This window comes from Typopeltis vanoorti, chromosome 8 (genome assembly GCF_054136105.1).
Source record: "Typopeltis vanoorti isolate ZY-2024b chromosome 8, IOZ_Tvanoo_1.0, whole genome shotgun sequence".
NCBI classification, from domain to species: Eukaryota; Metazoa; Arthropoda; class Arachnida; order Uropygi; family Thelyphonidae; genus Typopeltis; species Typopeltis vanoorti.
In genome coordinates, this window is record NC_143556.1 from 58,734,675 (window position 1) to 58,750,605 (window position 15,931).

Consider the following 15,931-nt stretch of genomic DNA (forward strand, 5'->3'; position numbering starts at 1 on the left):
CACGTAGCGATCAACCTGAAAGAAAACTGCAATCCAATTACAAGAATGGAAGGGCGATGATGGCAATTTGTTGAGAAGCCCTCCGTGTGAAACTCTATCAAATGTCTTGGAATGTCGAGAGCAACAGCTTCAGGTTTTCTTAACCTATCCATGGAAGGTGTGCAGAGACAGGTGAAGTAGGCGAGAAAATTGACTGTGGATCTTGACTAGAGAATCGATATCAGTGTTCACTGATTAGTTGACAGATTTTTCAGGTATTGTACGAGTTGACTGTTGACCCTCTCCATTGCTTTAGGCATTGATAAGGGAGCAAAAGGTCGATAGTTTAATGGCAGACACATGTCCCCTTGTTTTGGAATCTGCTGTTATGTGTTTGCTGACTATAATATAGTGTAGAGATTATAAACGACTGGGGTTATTTCAGAAGTAATCTCTTGGGCATAACTGGAGGGATATTATCAGGATCAGAAGCTTTTTGGTGTCCAGGCTGTTCAGATTCTTTCCATGAATTTCTCGTGGAAAGCCACAGGGGGCATGTGATGTAATATTCAAAATAAAATTGAAGTGATTTGTCTTGGTCATTAGTGCAGGAGATGGAGGAGAAAAATGATCAGTTTCATCTTTAGGTGATGTAAATACTTCCTGAGAGAGAGAGGGAGAGAGAGAGGATCAAAGATGAGCACATAAATTGCAACTGACATATTTTACAAGGGATCAGCAAGGCATGACTGACGTTGGCACAGGTAGTGAGTTTTCTGCTTGTAGCCATTTCAAAGTCAGACTTGTATTGTTAATGATTGTTTCGCAAGTATTGAGGGCTTCAGCATAAGCTGTGTATGAACTTGGAGTTTTTGTCTCAAAACAACTTACGATTTTTTTTTTGGTGGACCGCCCAGCACACCTTTTAGAAACTGAGCTGGAAAATTGAGCGAATGACGAAATGACGATAACAGTAATGTAATCATGAAAAGGAATACAAATCTCAGCGATCTTCCCAAATCAACAAGGCTTCTATCCCTCCTTTCATGATTCTTTGTACTGCCGAAGGATGCGATGTTAAGAATGTCTGAGAGGAGGTTGTTCCACTAGATTTGAAACTTCGATGAAACTGTGATATGAATTACTATCAATAGCTGTCACATTAGTAATGTTCCTGGAAGAAGAACTGGTAACAAAAAGATTCAGAGTATTGAATGAGAGCAGATTCAGGAATTTGGCTGGGAGATCCCTCCCAGCCCTATCCCTCCTTTCATGATTCTTTGTACTGCCGAAGGATGCGATGTTAAGAATGTCTGAGAGGAGGTTGTTCCACTAGATTTGAAACTTCGATGAAACTGTGATATGAATTACTATCAATAGCTGTCACATTAGTAATGTTCCTGGAAGAAGAACTGGTAACAAAAAGATTCAGAGTATTGAATGAGAGCAGATTCAGGAATTTGGCTGGGAGATGAACAGTTTGTTTGTGCCATTTCTTACAGCAAATATGACTTCTCTTTCCTTGGTGACTTAATGTCTACAACTGGCTTCTTCTTTTTCTGTTTCACTGAAAAAGCTTGAAGAGAAGTTGAAATTTTTGCTGTAAGCAATATCTCAAGAAAAATTGTTTATCTTCCAACCAAATTCCTTACAGTGCATTCCATTAATCCGACATTTGATTGTGATCTTGATTTCCTGCAATCCAGTTATCCCGACTTGTAGTTGGACTGCAGGAAATCAAACTTCGTGGATAAAAATTCAAAGAGGTGAAAATGGTTTTCAGAAGTGGTGTAGTAGTTTTATTTATATTCTTATTTATAGCGTATGGTGTAGTAGTAGAGACAGTAGATGAATTATACTACCGAGGCAAAGAAATCTTAATCGAAAGAAGGTGAAAAAGAGCAGATTCGAGAATTGGTATTCCTTATAAGGAATATGGAGAGTAAATAGTGGCAATAAATACTTTTATGGCGGAAAGAATCAGCGTAACGTCTTTACAGTTAAGATGGTCTGTGGTTGTTGTGGCAGCAGTTTGGGATTAGGTCAGAAACAGAAGATCTGGTTCGAATGTTTGAGATGTCTTCTCAATAATCATTAAAGGCGACGGTTATTATTGATAAACAACAGTAATAATCCTTAGGTTCATGAAAGAAACTTTATGCACTGCAATTTAGGATAGAAAAGTGTCCTATGTAATATCTTTTATCCACAAAGATTAGATGAAACCACCTTTAGTGAATGTTGTAACTCATCAAAATAAAATATAAGAATGCTGACTGCTATGCAATTACAAAACGTAATTGAGCATTCAAACAGAGTAATAATTAAATTAGCCTGGTTTGCGAGTGATTCTCTGAGTTCTTCAGGTATCCACTAAACGTGTTGGTGGGCTCATCCCTCTGTATGAGGCCTACCAACCCGTTCAATGGATATCTCAAGTGGCTTGAAATTTTCCATTATTGATTTCTGGAAAATGCTTTCAGATTATGCAAAAAAGTGAAAATATGTTAAAATATAAAAAAGAAACTTTACAATGTACTGTGAGTTTATAGCCTTCTAGGACGAGTCATATAAAAAGTAGTATAATAAACAAATCGTTATCTGTAATTAGCAAACGCAAAATAAAATTAAATTCAAATGAAAAAAATTGTAGATTAGCGAACTTTATTTGAAATATAATTATTCTCTCATCTAGAAATCCTGCAGTTGTCTTCAGACAAAAGCTGAGATACCAAACGTTCCATTTACCTTTTTGTTTTATTTTCCCAACGATTTCATATTGTTCCGATTCCAAATATACTAAAATAATATCCTCTAGGATTTATTACATTTTACACCTCATATTGAAGAAGCAATAAAATTTTAAATTAATAAAATAAGTTGTCACTTACTGGTCCTGTTGGTTACAATATCAGATGTCTAAAATAGAATATGCGGCAAATTTCTTGGAATTTCAAAAGAGTCCGTTATGATTTCTGTATGTCGCGATTTAGAAAGAGAAAATGGATGAGTGCGTCAGGTAATTTGATATCATTTTTTTTTTTGCTTTTTTTTTCCTTGTCGGAAATAGAAACGTCATCATCTCGAGTAGGGTAAGAACTAAAAAAAATAAAAAAAAAACAATAATAATCTATCGAAAAACAAACAACCTATCATAAAAACAGCGATTGCAGGAAAAGTGACATTTACAGTTGGACCAGCTTCATTTAGAGCCAAGTTGTCTCTCTTAACTGTATCTACTCATGGTTACCGATGTGTGGAGGATCGATCTGTTTGTCTTCTGTGATGGATTTTCCGCACCAGTTGTTTCTTTAAAGCTGTCGTTAGATGAGAGGCTTGCCCTAGCAACTACTCCACTTCGATACCCAGTTGTATAAGACGTGTTTTCTTAAGGAATCTCATTATTTAACAAAGTGGTGGCGGTGGTATGTTTAAAAGTCTTGTCATTCCAAGTCTAGAAAGAAAAAGAAAAAAAAAAAGAAAGAAAGAAAAAATAAACAAACATCGAAGCTAAGAACAGTTGATCGCACTCCGGAAATTAAGCGTGGAAAGAAAGTTGTCTTCTAAATTGTTCTCTTAACACTAAAAAATAAAATAAAAATAATACACCTTTCAGCTTACAGAAACAATTAAAATAACATCTTGACAACGGTCAGTGAAAAAAAATCATTGGAACAATAGGACACCATTTTAAAACTAAGATATAATTTCTACAATTATTGCCTTCGAGTTAAAAAGAGAATCGAGAGGACTGATCAGTTAATACCCTTGGAGGGTAATGGATGGCAATGCTGTAGCCAATGAAGTTCTAACTGAGGCTCGGCTATTGCTGTTACCCTCCTGCCATGATCAGAGCTTTAATAGCTCAATAACACCTTACCCTACAGTGTCCTCTACAGATAACGGGGAAGATGGAAAGCATTCTTGCTTCGCCCTTTTAAGTCCTTATAAGGATATAAGGATAAAGAGAATCGTCCATGAGATGCGGTGATTAATACCCTTGGAGGGTAGTGCATGGCAGTGCTGTAGCCAATGAAGTTCTAACTGAGGTTCGGCTATTTCTGTTACCCTCCTGCCATGATCAGAGCTTTATAGCTCAATAACACCTTATCCTTACACTGTCCTCTACAGACAGCGGGGAAGATGAAAAGCATTCTTGCTCCGTCCCTTTAAGCCAGTCCTTATAAGGTAATTAGGACATACAATTTTTGGGGTGTGGTGGAATTTACCTATTTTGAACTTTTAAATTGTCTAGTTTTCTGAATTATTTATATACGAAAAACCACGTAGGTATTCAGCAAACAGGATTGGAAAATTACTCATCTACAAAACATATATGCCAGCAAGAATAGATCTTCATTTTCAAATGTGCCATAATTGTCTACCAGTCCTGGTAATTGTGGCTAAATGGAAGAAGAAGAAGTAAGCCTGTGCAAGACGTGGTGTAATTGAAACAAACGGTCATATTTTCTACTACTGTTATTTAGCATACTCTGTGTGGAAGAAATCTTTAGAATGCAATACAGCTTTCTAATAATGAATTTAGTCCCTCTTCATTACTTGCTATTATTAAGTTTAGATTTCACCTATGAACTTTGAATATCAACAGAAAGGATTTCACAGCATTCTTAAAGAGTGTGCTCACACTTTGATTTATTATCCAAGACTGTAATTTACCAAGCTTAAAAGTAAAGGCTTTCGATATACATGGTGTCATTAGAGCTCTTATTATTTTATGGAATGATTAAGTGTGTCGTAGATATAAACTTCTTTGTAGTACGGGCTCTGAGCCATATCTTGGCAAGATATCTCAGAGTTCAGAAGGCTGAGAGCCATAATTTCTTTTGTACCATGATGGAAGATTAAAAGTTAGTTTCATAGACAAAAGTATCTCAGATACAAGTTAGCATCTACAAATCCTTTTAAATGAAAATTAAACAACATCAAATTAGTTAAATGACTTATATATATATATATACAGGGTGTTCGGGATAAATTTGACATATTTATAATTAATTATATTTTTCCGTAAGTTACATGTATTAACACACACTTCTCTTCATTTAAAAGTTTGGACCCTTCTTCATTCACATACAAGATGTCAGAAAGGATGGATAGCTGGAACCCACCTGAATCATGGAAGAGAATAACTTGTATCATGATGATTCGTGCCCGCCATCAAAATAAGGATATTACGACTGCTGCCCAATGCTCCCTGAATACAGTAAAAACAATCAGGCATGAACTAGAGACTTGCAATGGTGACTACGAGGATGTAGCAAGAAGAAAGATCCCTAGCAGACGATCTGATTGCGTTCGTACAGCAGAATTCCTCGCAAATCTGCAGGAACAGGTGTTGAAGAACCCTGGCATTGGAATTCGGGCTTTGTTCGTGGAGTTGCTAACTGTAGTCAAGCCCTGGATAACAAGGGTAGCCAATGGTAGGCCGTATGTATGGCAGCAGGATTCGGCCCCTTGCCACACCTCTGGGAAAAGTCAAAAATGGTTGTCTGAAAATTTCTACGACTTCACCAGTCCAAATGTTTGGCCTCCAAACTCCCCAGACCTTAACCCCATGGATTATTTTGTATGGGGCGCAGTTGAAAAAGACACCAATCGCACTTCCAGTAATACAAAAGCCCAGTTAATGGATAAAATTAAAACAGTTTTTGCGGCCCTTCCCAGGGAGACTGTAGCATCAGCTTGTTCGAGGTTCCGAAGCAGAATTGAAGCTGTGATCGATGCTAATGGTGGTTATTTTGAGTAAATCTTGTTGATAGTATTGTAATTAACTCTGCCTGTAATGTTTTTTTGTCAATTCATTAAATTTAATAGATACAAAGAAGATTTTCTTTTTCCTTACGAAACTGTCAAATTTATCCCGAACACCCTGTATATATAAAATTCACCCAAGCTTGATTTAATTCCTCGGTCTTAAGTAAAAGGCTGGTTATATTCCACTAATTCGAGCCTACCCAAGGGCCTATGAGTTGTGAAAATACTTTCCGAAAATGAAAGCTGTGCCGAACAAAGCGGCCTTTTGCAGCTGCCCAATTTTTAATCCATCTAACTCGAGTGCTTCTAGATGTTCTTTCAATGTTTTAGGGATGGCGCCTAAAGCACCTATTATTATGGGAACAACTTTCGTTTTCTTTTGCCAGATTCATTCAACTTCGACTTGCGAATCGCGATACTTCGTAATTTTTTCATTTTGTTTGGCGTGAATCCGTTGAGAATGAAAAAGCTATAATACTCTGGGATTTCAAAATCCAGAGTGACAAAAGCTTGGAATGTAATACACCCGATATTTCGATAAACTGAGCACCCTTGTTACTACTTTATTCTACCACTGTTATATCGGGTGTATTACATTCCAAGCTTTTGTCAGTCTGGATTTTGAAATCCCAGAGTATTATAGCTTTTTCATTCTCAACCACTTTTTGGTGAACTTTATGCTTCCAATAGTCTTTAGATACTTCAAACCCATACTTTTTACACAAATGCCAGTGTAATCTTAGCTACGTTATCATGCCTTTTACGGTACTCAATTTGTGCGATTTTCTGCACCTACTTATAATATGGTCTACCGTTTCTTCCTTTTATTTGCACAATCTACATTTATTGTCTTCTTGAATTTTTTGTATTTTTGCCTTCATATATATATATATATATAGTTAATGTATATATACAAGTACAAAAACATATGTATACATGTATATGCATATATATATATATATATATATAGCTAAAAAAGATTTTTATATATACTAACGAGTTAATTTAATTCTTAAACCATAGTTAATGTAATAAATATGACAAGAACAACCATACACCATTTTAAAATTAAGATATATTAAATATAATTTCTTAATTAATGTTTGAATAACCAAAACAAATGCCTGCGGATGATCTTAGACGCCCTATAGTTCGTCAGAAACACGCAGATCCACAGAGAAACCGGAACCCCTGACATCCGTTCTCTCCTTCATGACCATGCGGAAAAGTTCTTCAGCAAGGCACATTCTCATCCCAATCCACTAATCAGACAAGCTTCCAGTTATAGTGAACATGACTATCAAAAACACAAAAGACCCAAGGCAATCCTGCTTTCAGCAGAACAGAGCTAACTCCATAGTTCACAAAGTGCGAGCATAAGTCTCACAACCTCCCCCATCAAGCTTCTCCACACAGATAAAGGGGAAAATAAAAAGCATTTTATGCTTCACCCAGCAAGCCAGTAACGTTGTTGTTGTTGTTGTTGAATAACCAAATGCTCCTGGGTGGCAGGAGGAGAGATGCGATTATATACCTTTGGAGGGTAATGGATAGCAATGCTGTAGCCAAAGAAGTTCTAACTGAGACTCTGCTATTGCTGTTACCCTCCTGCCATGATCAGAGCTTTAATATCTCAATAATTCCTTATCCCTACACTGTCCTCTACAGATAACGGGGAAGATGAAAAGCATTCTTGCTTCACCCCTTCAAGCCAGTCCTTATAAGGAATAACCAAATGTTCCCTATTTTTTGGTTGGGATAAGAAGAGCTCCACTGCGGCCCATGCATGTCGTACGAGGCAACTAAAATGGGCACCCAGGGAGGGTCATGGATGGAAATGCTGTAGCCAATGAAGTTTTAACTGAGGCTTGTCTGTTGCGTTGCTGCTACCTTCCTGCCATGATCATAGCTCAATAACACCCTATCCTTAATTGTCCTCTACAGATAACGGGGAATATGTAAAGCATTCTTGCTTCGCCCATCTAGCCAAAAAAAAAAAAAAAGAATAACCAAATCTATTAATATCTTTTACAGCAGGGGAACACGAGTGTAAGATAAATATGTATTGTTTAATATTATCCTTACTTAATTTTTGATTCGATTTACTAAAAATCAAGCAAACAAATTGCGTACCATAAAATTCATGGATCCCTAAATTCCATAAGTTCATTTTCAACTTATTTACAATCATATTTTGGAAAACTGAGCAACGTTTGTGGAAGATAAAAACTAACCAGACATAGCATTGCCTATTTTCATTTTATTTTACATCTGGCCCATTCTATGTCTCTTTTTTTTTTTTGCTGAGAAAATATTTCAATGCAAATCAAACTTGCGCCTTATGTCAGCCATTCAGAGAGCGTTGGAGGTGGAGTAAATAAATGAGATCTGCCAGATAGTTTGGATTTTCCATCCTGTGAGATATAAGACTATAGTTTGATATAAATCAACATCCCTTTTGTATGTGTAGTCAGTGAATTTAGATTGAGTACTTCAAATTATTTTGGACTGGAAAACGGCATGGATTGCTTTTAAAAATCACCATTTGTAAGTGACATTGCAACCATTTGCTAACTCTTCAAACAAATTGCTTTTCCCTACGATTCAACAGATCTTTTCGCTATATATATATATTATACGAATAATGCTTCTTAGAGTAAAGTAAGGAGTCCTGAGAATGTTATCCAAAAGATAAGATGATATAGTCTCTAAATCATAAATATTTGCTCAAATGGGTCGTCAATAATCATTATTCGTATTCATGGGCATCATCTTGGTTGTCTTTATTTTACTTTCGTTTACTTAGAGAGAAAGAAGAGAGATTTAAATTTCGAATTTAGAGTTTATTTAATTAAATAAAATTTCTCTTTACTGTCATTTGCAAAATGAATGATGGAATATTTTTTTTTATTTTTTGATAGTTGAACTGTAAAACTAATAAATTGTTTCGAATCATTTGTTTTTTATATATATGGTCATATGCGGATACTTAACTATGTTCAGAGATGAATATCTTAGCTTCTTTGGCTGCAAAGGATGTTTATATCTACTGACAATCTGATTGAATGATTACTATATCAACCCCCTGCAGTTTCAACCAGTTTCACTAATTCTTTCTGATTCATGGAGAATCCTTTATTTTCTGAAATTTTCTCAAATTCGGTTTAATGTAATAATGTTCCTAATAAAATTAAATTTCTGGAAATATCGGAATTGCATTCCTAATATCATAATTTTGATTCTCTATCTAGGAACATTAGTCCTAGCAGTTAAAACTTAACTCATAAATATATCTACAAGTACAATATTAAATTGCACTTTAAAAAAATTATTTGAAAATAATCACGCCTGAAAATTATTTATATATGTGCAAAAAGGTTATATAAGAATAACGCAATGAAGTTTTGTCCCCACTGATTGGGCAGACACAGAAATCCAACGTTGCTTGAATTCGAAGAGTCCAAAATATTCTTTTAAAAATTTGTTTTCTGATTCTGAATAACATGACATAATATTGACATATTTTATAAATTCACGCACTGACTCTATCTTGCTCTTGAAAACCAGTTAAGTTCTGATGGTCATATTCAAAGTTCTTTCATTGCTTATTTTCGTAATTATTTATATTTCCAGTAACCCTGATTACCGAAGCACCTCAGCAAGTCCAAATTGCTTAAGTTTAAAAGAAATTCTTAACTGTTCAGATCTTTCATATAAATCAAAAATACACGAAAGCATTCACGGATAATTATACAATTAGGAGTAACTTCATATTTTGAAGTCTGTAGTACATCGAATCACAAGTAGACTTTGGGGAATGATTTCATTTCATTGAGAAAAATCTAAAGTTTTTTAGATTTGACTACATTTCGATGTGATTCACATCGGTTCTTTCACACAGTTTTGGATTTGTGCTGATCTGTCTTCTCTCTCTCTCTCTCTTCACTATAACCATTTCCATCTTTTGCCTCTTCTTCGTCCACTGCAATGTTATTCCATTATCTATCTTCCTTCCCTTTTCTTTCATTATACTTGTTTTTTTTATTTATTTATACTTCCTCTAATTCACATAAAGTATTTTTAACTCAACCATACTTCTTAATTGGTCTTTTTTATCTTCCAATGCTGATCCTAAAGTCGCATTGAAATAAATTCGTTACAGGTTTAAGACCAAATTGATTACGATGCATATTCTGAGTCCACATGCCCCCCCCCTCCCCTACACACACACACACCAACTTGGTAATCTATTAGTCTACCAAACCATTGCATTCCTGTGATATGAATTACAGCTAGTGCTATCGTTGTAAATCAAAATCAACTCATCAAACCAGCATTTCAAAGAAGACGCAAAATTGCTTAAAGTCGATTTTAAACGTTCTAAAAGTTCTAAAAAGAACTGGACAATGGACTGAGTCCTTGACTCTTTATCTCGTCATCAGAATGAAGAAAATCTGTGTGGATGGATTGTTACTAAACTATAAGCTCTGATCATGGTGGAGTAACGGCAATAGCCGAGCCTCAGTTAAAACTTCATTGGCTACGGCATTGCCATCCGCTACCCTGGAAGTCCTGAAAAGGACTGGGATGTTCTTCGTTCGTACCATTTTTTAAATGTTAATTATTTATCGCTTAATTGTATTATATGATATTAAAATCAAAAATATATATAAATATTTTTTTCATATTTTGAGAAGAATATGCAAATATTTTAAGAAAATTACATTATATTGTTATTTTAATAGCTATTTATCATAATTATTTTTATTCTAATATTTTAGGAAATGTATTATATATTAGAGCATATCAAATTTTATCTGATAATTGACTATGAATTTAAACAACGCGACATTAAATAAAAGATAAAGAATTTAATACATACTGTAAAGAGTATTTTGTGGAATTAGAACATTAACAGCGCAAAATTTATATATATATATATATATATATATATATATATATATATATATATATATATATATATATATATATATATATATATATATATATATATATATATATATATATATATATTTATATATATCATCTTATTATCTCGGTCTGTCTTTGATGATGGCTTTATGTGAGCTGAAATCATTATAGAAGAACATCATTTTAAATACTTATGTGATTCCTTTCCGAGTTGTACACTAAATAAACTTAGTTGCTACACAAAGGTCGTTTAATGGTGCCATGTTTCATCAAACATGATCTATATTTCCGGGTTGTTCAAAAGGAAGCCACAGGAGATCTCACTGCACACTTTATAAAAATAAGAAAAAGAAAATAAAACGATTTGCTGTGACAAATGTGTCATCAGTTTCTGGGACAGACACACATACACTAACACTATTTCTCTCAACACTAAAATAAAAAAAAGAAGAAAAAATGACTGAACCATTTCCCTTTATAGACTATAAGAGCAAGTTATCAGTTAAGACCACAACGTACCACAAGGTTTCGCTTGGATTATTTTAACTGCTATCATTTGTTATTTAACCACTTTGCCGAGGCAACTTGTAGAGGTGATGATTGAAGAACAGAATGAATAGGCTCTTAAAACGAAAATAAAAGTTATCTCCGAACACTGTCAGGTAATTTGTAGTTTTCTATCTCGTCTTTAAGCCTACAGAAATGCATGACGAGTAGATATTAAAATATATGGTGCTTATTGAATAGGAGATAATTAATTCAATACATCGGGGATTTCTCTACTTTAGTGCACTTTGCTAGTTCCGAGATGCCTATGGAACTCGAATTAGGTAATTTGGATATCGTGCGGAAAGTGAATAAAACCTCTTTACCCAATGACAGTTTTTATTATCACATTAATTTTTAATCTCTTCCGTGATGACTCTTGCAATAAACTCGAGTGTTCAAATAAGGGAAAGGTTGCTAAAGATGAGACATTTACCTAAGACAAGATAAATAATATTTGCAAGAGAATGGCGCCATTTCTCCCATATACCTTTTCCTTGTGTGTTTAACTTCATTGTCATAAATGACGATATTGATTATTCGGAGACACAGGAAATTATCGGTTGCGTCACTTTTTTGTTTGAACAGAGAGAGATTTTCCTCTGTCTGGTAGGAGAACTATGTAAACAATCTCTAGAAAACTTTGAAAAGATATTTGCAGTTCCGGCTGCATTGGCACATTGTTAACAGACGGACAAAAACAACTTAGGAACGAATAATATTTTATCTGGAAAATATCAAAACGTAATAAAAATAAATAAATAAATAAAAGTAGCTTAATGTTCAACTGAACTTTGACTTGCTTTTCGTGTAGTGATGATGGATACGAAGACGACAACAATACTCCTAGCTCTGCAGGCCTAGTTAGCCGAGAGAATAGTGTACCCGCTCTCCAACCAAAAACCAAAACATTGTTCCTTTGGCCATTACCCGAGATTTCTGTCTCTTCTCCCCCCTCCCAAGCACGAGATTAAGAAACATTCTATATCTCTCTTTTTATTCTAGAAGATTGAAATATTGATTTTAGAAACGGATGTCCTGAGAAGCCGTGTTCTTCTGAGATTTCAAATTCGTTAGAATCCGAGAGGAAGAGGCCTGGAATTTCCATCCTTCTGAGTACATTAGCTTTTCTAATTCCATTCTAAGGAAAACTAGGAGATCAGTCTGAAGAAGATCTGCTTTTCACTCGGCTTTTTATTAGAAGATATAGACGATAGCACTGGAGATTCCCAGATGAGAATTTTCATTCAGTTTAATACAAATTTGGATTTTTTGCTTACCTTCCCATGAGACTCTCATACAAGTTTTTTTTTTTTGCATATATTGGATTACATGTAATATTGCTAAAGACATTTTTTCCTTCTTCGGGCACAGTGACAAACGATAGAAGTTGTAGATTGTTCACATACTTTTCCACCATTAATGTTTGGAGTAAATGCGTCTTGTAAAGATGTTTCTTTCACATATTCTTTATCATTAGGAGTGATATATGACATATCCTTACTTGTTTCCACATCTCTCAATATTTATTTGGCTCCTGCTCGTAATTACTTAGTATTATGTGCTACCAGTGGCGGCTCGTGACTTGAAATTGTGGGGGTGCTGCAACTTTTGAAATATACATACACACTGTAAGTACAGTATACGTGTTTGGATAAAATATCAAAATTATGGTAAAAATTTAAAAAAAAAAAATTAAACATGAAAAATATTGTTTATTATCGATAAAATTATACAGTTTGGTATAATTCAAAATTACTTAAAAATAAAATCCATTCTTCTTGTTTTGTTTCAAGCGAAAATGTTTCAATAATTCCTTGATGTTTGTATGACTGTTGAAGAATTTTTTCTCGTTGAAATCATCACAAGTGCATTTAACCTATCCTGATTCATAGTGCTCCTCAGAAATGTTTTTATTCTCTTGAATGTTGAAAAACAGCATTCAGGCTCTGATGTAGTCATAGGAATTGTCGAGAGAAGTTTTATCAATACAGTAATTTCACTAAGAACACAATCTAAATTATTTTCTGTTATAAATTTTAACAAGTCAATTAATTTACAATAATCATGCATGTCGGGTCTACTTTTCACTTACAGTCACTACTGTCACAGAACTTATTTCTTGAGGTTGCATTTCTTTGGTCATAATTGTCAGTAACCCCAATAATGTTCTAAAATAAAAACTATAACAAATGTTATGTCTTTAATTGTAATATCCAAATATTTAAAGAGACGGAGTAAACACGATAAGCACTACGAACACTCTGCTACTGGCGCTAACTGCATATAAACAACAGTGGAACTGCGCGACGGACAGTGCCGCATTACACTAATAGCTCGCATCTCACTATCAAATGCATATGATTGCGCGTGTAGCAATATGACACTGTGGTAAGCACAGTGCTGCACACACACACATATATATTTTTTTTTCCCTGCGTCTCTAGGCATTTGCAATTGCTATACTTGCAATCAAGACATTGGCAATGGAGATGAGAGATTTTTCGTATATGACGCAGACCATTCTTACCCCATTATACTAAATTATAAGGTGGAGATCCCTTATTTTAAGGATGTTTGGAATGAGTTTCTTCATTAAAATATGTACATTGATAATATCATTTCTCCAAAGAGAGAGAGAGAACTTGTCCCATTCTCTTAACACACTGCGCAAGATTTGATAAGTCGGTTTCTATGAAGCACTTTAGTTTTGGAAGGTCGAATCTAGTGTAGGACTCGAAAAGAGTTCTGATCAAGGCATTTTCATTTCATTATTTTAGTATAATTTCACTAGCGGTTCCACAGTGCTTCCGTGTGGATGGATGATGTGTTATTTGGTTGTGTTGCAAAGACATGAGTTTGCGTTCCAGCACAAGTTGGTTTTTTTTAGCTGAGTTAGATGGTAGCATAGCAAGGCCGTGGCAGGATGATTTTTATTCCCATAAATTGGTGTTTTTTTACTCTCTTGCAGAGAAAAGGGAGTAAAAATCACAACAGTTCGAACGGAGAGTTCTCTGAGATTCATTACAGAGAAGCTGTGGTTATTTAGAATGACAGCACAAAGCAACAAAGACTATGAAAACAATGTATCATGTTTGCGTATTGATTCTGGTTGATGTTTTCTTCGAGGAAGAAGCCGAGTTAGGGGGGAACTATCCCCCCTAACTCGGCTGAACAGTGGGGGGGAGGAACAACCCTTTTAACTCGGTTGTACTGAACAGGTTTTATAACCGTTCCTCGAGCTCCTAACAGATAACATACTAATCCTGTTGCTATAATATCTCTATAATTCCTACCAACTGCATCTTGTCACAGGTTTCGAGGTTAGTATGAAAGAGCAACAAATTATATTTTAAATGACAGCTCGATTGCAATCCTTTCCCCGTGAAGTTTCAAATTGCGCTAATTCGATTTCTGTTTCAAAAAAAAAAAGTGGAAAACTTAGTTCGCTGTTTGGCCAACAGGTGAATATAAATCATGCGATTAACCTGCTGATAGTCATACAAGAAGATCTACCGACTTGGCAAAAATTTATTGCAACATCCATCAAATCGTACTTCATTTATAAAGTAAATGATTTAACGTAAATCTTTGATTGCATAAGCGATAAGATATTCTTAAGAATAACGGAAATATGTCACCGGATGAAATGAAAGGTGTGTTCCTCGCTTGCTCTCTCTCTCTCTCTCTCTCTCTCTCTCACTCACACACACACACATCCTTTTTTTATGAAGAACACAGGACTAATATATCCATGTAATTTCTTCCGGTAGGGAAATAGTTATTTCTCACCTGAGTGATAAATAATATGACAACAGAAAGCTTAAAAAAATGTGTTATACTGTTTTATGCAATGTTCCTTACATAGTTTATTGGATTACTCGTAGATACGATGGACGAAATGGTCATCAAAAATCAAAAGAATAATGCCATTCTTTTGATGTGCATGCCAATTGGAAATAATAAGTGATGAACTATAATCCAGGATGGATTCATTCTAGCAGATTTTCATTGTTGATAGCTTCAGTTAAATAAGATAAAGTTTACAATGTTCATGGCCATCGAAAGAAAAAAAAAATGGGACAACACCATGGCAGGAAATTCCTGCTAACAGTATCATGCACATGCTGACTAAGCAATATGCCTAAAAGGTGTTTTGCTTTATGGAATCGAATAGGAAATATGTTTTGTGTTCTATGAAGCTGAGAGAAATTCAAGTAATTCTTTCCACCGTGTGAAATTCAGAAATATGAAACAATGAAAGAGATTTGAGTAGAAAACTAATTACTGCTCTTATTAAAGCACTTACACAAGACAAGACAGATTGCTGTTGCAATAGAATTTCCTCACGACTGGCTTCGCCATCGCTCTCTCTCTCTCTCTCTCTCTCTCTCTCTCTCTCTCTCGCGAAAAACAAGGTTATGTAAGAGTGAAGGAATTGAATAAAAATAAGAAATCGGAAGGAAGTGACTAAGTAATATACTAAACTACAATTAATTATTTAATGGTTGCGCAGTTTCCTCTACCTCTGCTTCAAAATAGTTAATTTGATCTCCCTTAAAATGACTAGAAAAAATTGTTGGCATATTAGTAATGGGATTCGAACCTAGATGTTTGCAAGCAAGAAGCTTGTCTTCGCCTTTGATCGCCTCCACAAAAGGGAAGTTATGAAATAACTGCAGACATCGTCATCCTTTGT